At 38.9% G+C, this 8,605-nt stretch overlaps 1 protein-coding gene across 3 annotated transcripts in view; it reads right to left on the minus strand.

Annotated features, from left to right (window-relative positions):
• Positions 1–8,605, minus strand: part of LOC108977200 (bifunctional heparan sulfate N-deacetylase/N-sulfotransferase) — a 264,059-nt gene that overhangs the window by 219,766 nt on the left and 35,688 nt on the right. The window contains exon 1 of one of the 3 annotated variants that reach the window (XM_018946781.1): positions 3,889–3,929. The exons of the other annotated variants lie outside the window; for them this stretch is intronic. The gene's annotated coding sequence lies outside the window, so the exon portion shown is untranslated. Of the gene's footprint in view, positions 1–3,888; positions 3,930–8,605 lie in introns of those variants that run through there. 3 annotated transcript variants of the gene reach the window in all.

Here is an 8,605-nt window from a genome sequence, read left to right on the forward strand (position 1 = left end):
ATGCGAGAGTATAAAATGTTCGGTGACACCCAAACTTAGCCCTTCCTTACTTGTTTTTGTTTAGTATTGTTTGGCATCAAGAAAAGAGTTACGCCTAAACAACGTTTATAAATCGTTTAATTTTATTACGACTAATTCAAGTTTTGTAAAGAATGTGTTTCGTGCGCTTCGCTCAACTTATGATGAATATAATCGGCCTACTGAGCGTACTATTCACAGTACCATCACGCTGCTTGAGACATAGCATTCATTATTGGATAATATTCGACCGAATAGACCACATAGCACACAGCATATAGCAGCAGTAGCTGAGAGTGTACACAAAAACCGTGAAGAGTCAACGTTCACAGCAACTCGGACTGACGTATGAAATGACTAGACGAATTTTAAGTCGAGATCCTTACTTGAAAGTATACAAAATACAGCTTGTGTAAGAACTGAAGCCGCTCGACCTTCCCAAGCGACATTGCTTCTTTCTATGGGCTCTTGAAAAGTTCCATTTCTGGCTCAATGGGAAACGAAAAGCAACCTAAAGAGATTCAAGAGCAGCTATTTCCGGTGGGCCAGTAGAATAATCAGTCCACTTTTCTTCAAAAATTATACTGGTATGAATGCAACCGTTAATGGCGGCCGTTATCGAAAACTTCATGGCAAACTCAAAAACCCTTCTTCAGCGCACAAATATTTAAAAAGGACCTTGCTTTGACTAGAATATGTTGACAGTTACTTTCTGATTAAATATAAAATAATATCACTTTCAATTCAATTAGAGAATAAAAGCTACGCAACAATTTGAGATGCAAGCAAGAGAGAGAACTAAAACACATAAATCTGCAAGCAAGCCGCACGTCACCTGTCACTTGTGGCATATGCAACACACACGCGCATAAATATTTTATGTCGTTTAATATGTCGGGCTTTTTATGCAAATGTAGTTGTGCACTTAACAGTTATGTGTGTGTATGTATGGGCGAGCATAAGTTTGGCGGTTAGCAAGTTGGTGAGTTGGCACAAAAAATGCATGCAACGCATAATTAAAATTAATTAAAATTCACAACTGCCACTGCAACATTTTGTGGCACATTAAAAGCGATGTGCGCTGCTACCTACAACGGCAGCGAAGCGTTAGTATATATATATAATATAATAATATATATAAATATGTATATATGTATATATATTTTTCGATTTCTTTCGTTGAAATTGCAGCGAAGGCTTTGCGTCAGCGGCAACAAGCGAAAAGTGCCACAGCAAGATTGTAATTATGTGCAACGCGCCAGCAGCGCAAGGCTGCCGTGCGGTGTGTGGTGGAAGGCGGGTGGGAAGGCTGCCTAACTTTCACTATACTTTACATTCGTGCATTTGCTACACCATTTATACTACTTTCAGGAAGTTGCAACCTTTTCATGGCTGCAGCAACTATGTCAGCCGTGTGGATTTCGCTTATGGCGTTCGGTTTTTTTTCTTTGAATAAATATTTCTCATGCACATTTTTTACTTTTGCTGTAGTACAAAATGAAGTTATGACAAGTTGGTAATTATGTTAAAGTACAAAAGTTGCGCCAGCGAGTTGACGCTTCTATGCCTTTGTGCCTTGATGCACTTTTTACGCGCTGCCCTTTAGACCTTGGCGCGGCGGCGCAGCGCGCTAATGACAGTCGCAGCTTACAATAGCGGCAGTGGTGTTAGTGAGAGCTAATGAAATTCTTTGCATAAATCAAAGTAGCGAAGCCAAAGCAATGCGGAAATCTAGTTGGCTAAGTTTTAATGAGTTTCTTGTCAATTATACAAAGATATGAAATTAATTACAACGCGGCGAGCAAACAAAGCGCACTCGACAATAATTGCGCGCTGTAAATATTGGAAATGCCTCGAAGCGTAACAACTAACGGCATTGCTGTGTGCTAACTTCATACTCAAGGATATTGATGGCGAGGATATTGATGGCTTTTGAAGCCTGTCCGTTTGCTATGCAACAGTGTGAATGCTTATGCTCGAACCAAAAGTCAAAAAGTCAATGGGGAAACAGTAAAAATTGAAAAATTGCTTGCAGCATAAACATCAGCAGTTGTAGCATATTTTGCGGCGCCAATGCGCACACACAAACACAGACATATACATATATAGTACAAACACAGTCATATAAACACATTCATACAAGCACCCAAATATGAACATCAAAGTGCTAGCTACGCGCCTCTCCACCACCACCACCCGCAGTGTTAGCAACTGCTACTCAATTTCAAAAATTGCCAAATGGCTGGCAACTTAACACAATGTTGGCCCCGAAATGCCAAGCAATGAACAATCAATTGCTTCGTACCGATCAGCGCCGCAGCCAGACAAAAGGCAGCCAACGTTACCGACGAAGACTCAACGTGCAAACGAGGCAATCAAATTGACGGTGGAGAGCGGCAGGAAAACTGCTACAACTCCACACACACACATATATATATACATATACATATATATATATATATATATATATATACCTACACAATCGCATGCCCACGTGCGCTGTAATGTTACAAGGACGTGTTGTTTGCTTTGCGCATATTTATTGGTAGGATTGTGCGGTAAAGAGCCGACGACGCCGTCGTATTCTACCGCTCGGTTTGCTTGCATGAGCGTGTGCTGTTGCAATTGCCAATAAAACCTGTCTATGACTGTAGCCGTTTAAGTGGTGAGGGCCGCACTTTTACAATAACAACAAGAAATGAAAGCTTTTACATGTGTTTACATGTGTGTTGATGTATGTGTGTGTGGCTGTAAATTAAAGCGTGCAGGAGGAGCTGACAGCATGCAAGACATATGCGACATTCCGTAGACATTCGAGCACACACATACATATATGCAATCGACGGAGCAAACATACGTTGCCAGAAACAACAACGATTGACAGCATAACAACAACTACAATAATGATACATGCCAAGCAAAAAACAACAACAATAGTGGTGAAAACAACTACAAAAATGATGCAAACAAAAACAACAATAACAGCAACAACAATGGTGAAAGCAATAACAACAACAACAATGATGCAAACAAAAACAACAATAACAGCAACAATAGTGGTGAAAACAAAAACTGCAATAACAGCAGCAATTACAACAAATATAACAACAACACAACTAGAGCGGTGGAAATACACGACAATAGTGTTAGCAATTTTTGTGGCTTTTTGTTCGTGTTGACCTGCGTTTGTTTTGGTTTCCATTGTTGCAAGCAACAATAACAAAACGCAATTTCGTTGTGTATGCTCGTCCCAGCAACCATTGTCAACTGCTGCAGCAACTAAGATAATTGTTGACCAAACCAAAGAAAAGCAAAAAATCAAGAGACACGGTGTCCCGAACAACTTCAAAACTAGACATAATGAGATCGATAATACCGAAACTCGGTACTTAAAAACAATTTTGTTGTTTTTTATTGAAAGTTGTGTATGTAAAAATGTAAAGCAAAGAGTTCTTGATATACCCTTCAAAATTATTTGAAAAAAAAAGGGTAATATGCCTCGGAACACTTAAGTCGAAGTCACCGAAACGTCGCATACCTTACCACAACCCAAAATTTTTTAACTAAAACAAGAAAAAACGTTTTCCAAACCAAGAATACCCCTAAAGAAGTTTTTAACTTTATAAGAATTTTATTTTGTTGTTCATGCCAGCTATATGCTACAGTGGTCCGATCTGCAAATTTTTTTCACATATTTCAGGGTTGTCTTAGTAAATAAATTATAACAAATATCATATAGATAGTATTGTCAAACGAAAGACTGGTATGGAACACTAAACTAGTTTTGATGTTCAGTAGCACTCTCCGGAACCTGGGAATTGTAAATAAAACGCAAACTATTTAATTATTAATCTCTACTTATTTTATCACCTTATGTATGTTTTATAAAGCTGAATCACTGTAAGCGTTTCCAACATTCGCAACGATTCCGCACACGTCATTTGTTTAGAAATACTAAAATGAGACAAATTGGGGGATTTTAGGCAAAAGTTACAGCTGTTCAAAAATGAGTGAAAGTAATGAAAAAATTCGCAATATTTTCAAATTTTTGTATAAAAATGGGAAGAATGCCACGAAAGCCGCCAATAAAATGTGTGAAGTTTACAGAGAGGATGCTCGTGTAGCACAACAATGATTCGTTCGCTTCCGTATCGATAAAAAAGTCGACGAAATTATGAAAAAGATTAACCAGAACCGTCACATAAGCAGCCATGACAGCGCTAAGGAACTTAACATTCATCATCAAACGGTTTGGAACCATTTTAAACAGACATATGTATTTCGACAATGCGAAAAAGATCATGTTCCAAGCATGGTGAAGCTCAACAAATGGTCGCAAAGCCAGAATTGACGCCTGAGAAGGTTATGCTGAGTGCTGAGGGATTGGAAAGGAATCATCCACAATGAGCAGCTCCAGCCTGCTCGAACGATTCATTTTACATTTTACTGTCAATAACTCATGAGATTGAAGCAAGCAATCGAGAAAACGGAAAGAACAGATGAACAGAAAGGGCTTAGTCTTCCATCAGGACAACGCTAGACCATACACATCTTTGATAACTCGGCAACAACTGGGAGAGCTTGGCTGGGAATGTTTTGATGCACCCACCATATGGCCCTGACCTTGCACCAGCGGACTACCATTTATTTTGGTCAATGCATAACTACCTTAATGGTGTAACAAGCCTATGAAAATTACTTGTCAGAAAAATTAAAGAAAAATGTGCGTAGCTCGCTCTCTAGAAGTTTTAATGTACATATTTCCCAAACAACTTAAGATACAATAACGAAATTCGTTCGGGACAAATCCAATAAGCACCCCTACCGACACTGTAAAAGTGGATGAAACGGGATGATAACCTCACTTACTACCCATATAACAGTACTGTTAAAAACTAAGTATGTTATAAATCAAAAACTAAACACACCAGAGGTATTAAACTTTATAGCCGAAATGTTACGAGCGGGCTTTAGATTAGCCAAGGTCAAAATAACACGATGGGCCTGACACCGCTCACATTATGGTGAAAATCCATATCTCAGGACCTACCTACTCGACCGATTTCAACCAAATTTGACAGGTAATATTATCCTGACATCCCTGCATTAGTGTGAAAATGGGCGAAATAGGACTACAACCATGCCGACTTCCCATAAAACACAATTTTAAGTCCACAATTTTAAGTTCTGATTCTTAGACTTTTCAGTACACAAATCAAGAGCCAAACAGTGTATAAGGAAAAAACTTTTCACGACTAGTTTCTTTGAGGTTTGCCGCCTTATGCCGAAAAATTGTCTAGCTCGTATCAAAACTAGTCAAGCTCCCAGATACCGAATATATCAACCCCAGCTCTTATAGCGAATTTCTTACCGAAAATATCGATCATATATACCATTGAAATTTAGGAAAAAACTTCCGGCTGTGTGCCGTGAAAGTTGCGAGAGTATAAAATGTTCGGTTACATCCGATCTTAACACTCCTTCCTTACTTGCTGATAATACGTTACACTTTAGAAGCCTGGTCTATTTTTTAAGCGGATTTGATTACAGCATTGTAGCAAGGCATTAGCTAATCGGTTCGAGTGATCGTGCAGTTTAAGTTCATGTTTATTTCTGTTCTTCTTTCTCTTTTCCATTGGAATAACCGGTTCCTTGCGAATAATTTCATTTCGAATGTACCATGATGAACCCAAAGTAATTTAACACGGAAATATAATATGTATTATAAAACTTTCAATAAAAAAGTCATTAAACGTCGGCAGTTGTGCTACCGATGCCAAGGCAACTTAATATTAATATCAGTGGCAACACGAAATCCTTTCTTTCATCAACAATCCTTAACAAGATACAAAGAAACTGTCATACTAAAAGCACAAAGCTCGCAGGCAATAAACTTTTTGCCCGGCAATCGATTGAGTTAGGCGCACAGTGCAGCAATAAAAGAACACGTGCTGCAATCAAAACGGCAATAGAATTATAAAGCAAAAGGTAAACCAAAACTTGGGGAAAAGAAATATGTGCTAGATAGGGGACAATACGCTGCACCAAATGGACTCGGGAGTGCAATGTACGTGCAAATTGCATTTGGACGAGACAAAAAAGAGCGCGACTATTACTACGTGCTTGCACGGGATGTATCACAGCAACGAATATTTTTTTACACAAAGTTGCATTTAAAGTTGTTTATGCGTTTCTATGTGCTGCAATGCGACACATATTGAACTGATGGACGGGCTTACAAGCAAGTCAACAAGAACGCAACAAACAATCAATGAGCGAAATGAGTGAGGAAATGGGCAGCATTCACTTGAGTTGTCGCTGTGCTTTGCAAGCGAATCAATGCACGTTCGAGTCGGACAAGTCCTGCCGCATGCGTACGGCGCGCCAATGAATGGCAACAAATCAAACGATTGCGTTTCTAACGGACAATCGCTGAAGTGCTCGCTTGCGTATGGCGCATGTGGAAGTGGAGAGGGGGGTGGTGGCGTAGAAGTACACTTGTCATTCACGGATATCTGCTGGACGCGTAGCACGACTTTGGCGCTAAGCCAGGACCTTGTATGTTAGTTGAATGACAGCCAGACTGTGGAAGGTAGAAACAAGTGTAGGAAACATGGAATATGAGTAATAGCTGCTGGTTGCCATTAAGGGGTGCCGCACTTTCGAACAATTACGAAAGTCTGCAGTTGAAATTGAGAGCATGGCAGGGGTCATTCTTACAACGCTAAAAGCAAGAAAACGCTGCAAAAGCGCTCACGCCACTCCAACACAAAGCTTATCGAAATTTCTTTGCTTGGACGTCCGTGTATGTAACGGACGCACATCAATTTTTGCAATACACCAGTTGAGTGTATGATTTGTGATTGTGATTGATTGATTGCTTTTCGTCCAACCGGGGTTTGGGGTTAGCGCATGCTTTTTCTTAAGATCGAGATATTTACATTGCGCAAAGCAGCAAAAAAGGAAATTGAAAAAAAAAACGAAAACAATAACAACAACATACGCATCATTAAATTTGCGCCCTAATTGCCAACGCGGCTGCACGCTGAGGGCATTAGAAAACACAACCACACACACTAGGATCAATACAAGCAGACCGAAGGATCCGGTGATGACTATCGTGTCTATTCGGTTTTTGTTGGACATTAATTACGCTTGAATTACGATTGTCCGAAATTCTCATTAAGCGCAGCAGCGGACAGACAGACAGCTAGCGCAGCCATAGTAGGTAGGTAGACAGGTCTGTAGCCCATAAGCCATAGTTTGGTTTGTGGTCACGGCGGCGACGGAAATTTTGAGCAATTTTCGCTTTTATTAGTTTTGCGCTGGACTTGTGTTGTTGTGTGCGCTGGACAAAAGGCACTAAAACGAATTTATTATATCCTTTGTTTATTCAATCAAAATGGCGAGGTAAACACGTCCATTCTCTGGCTCATTTATTGATTTACTTTGCGCGGCAAAATGAAAATACACAYACACACATAGTTTGCTGTTAGAATGCTGAAACAAGCTCATATTGAATGTTCCGTTGACATGAGCTCGTAAAATTTAGTTTGTATGTCACTTCGAGCGCATAAATAAAGAACAATTTATAGTTTATCACGTGATTGCCAATACATATACAGGGTGGCGCACAAACCGTGCTACAAAAATAAACTATTATAACTTTTTTCAATCAATGCATTACATTTACTTATTATTATTATTATTGTTTTTTTTTTTTTTTTTTTGTTTGTTTGTTTGTTGTTTTGTATTGTATAGCAAATTCTCTTTTATTTTACATTAATTATTTTGAAAAATTATGTTTCGTACATGAGCTCCATGCTCAGCCTCAGCCTAATTAGAAATTTTTTCATTGCGGCCTGAAGGATTAAAGTCGAGTTTTCCTCAATTATGGTTTTATTGGACGGCTTTAATTCACTCAAAATTTAGCACACTGTGTCCAGTTTGAAGCAACTTAGAAAATAGGATAGTCAAAACAATGCAGAAATAAGAAATACGGTGAAAATTGCATTAAAAGGGGAGCCTGATATAGAAGCTTCCAAAAATTGATTTTTTTTTTTTGCTTAAATCTCTTTAAAAATATTCTAAGAATATGTCCTCAAAGTTTTAGATGAGAATTTTAAATATTTTCGAAGCTAGAAGAAAAATAGTGACCGAGCGTCTAGCAGATATATGAGCGATTGGGCAGAAAGCGAAAACTGTGACGCGCGATTTCTCGGTTTTTATACTCTCGCAACAAAGTTGYTAAAGAAAGTATTATAGTTTTGTTCACATAACGGTTGTTTGTAAGTCCTAAAACTAAAAGAGTCAGATATAGGGTTATATATACCAAAGTGATCAGGGTGACGAGTGGAGTTGAAATCCGGATGTCTGTCCGTCTGTCCGTCCGTTCGTGCAAGCTGTAACTTGAGTAAAAATTGAGATATCATTATGAAACTTGGTACACGTATTTCTTGGCTCCATAAGAAGGTTAAGTTCGAAGATGGACAAAATCGGCCCACTGCCACGCCCACAAAATGGCGGAAACCGAAAACCTATAAAATGTCATAACTAAGCCGTAAATAAAGATATTAAAATGAAATTT

This window comes from Bactrocera latifrons, unplaced genomic scaffold (assembly GCF_001853355.1).
Source record: "Bactrocera latifrons isolate USDA-ARS-PBARC rearing strain unplaced genomic scaffold, ASM185335v1 scaffold_85, whole genome shotgun sequence".
NCBI lineage: Eukaryota > Metazoa > Arthropoda > Insecta > Diptera > Tephritidae > Bactrocera > Bactrocera latifrons.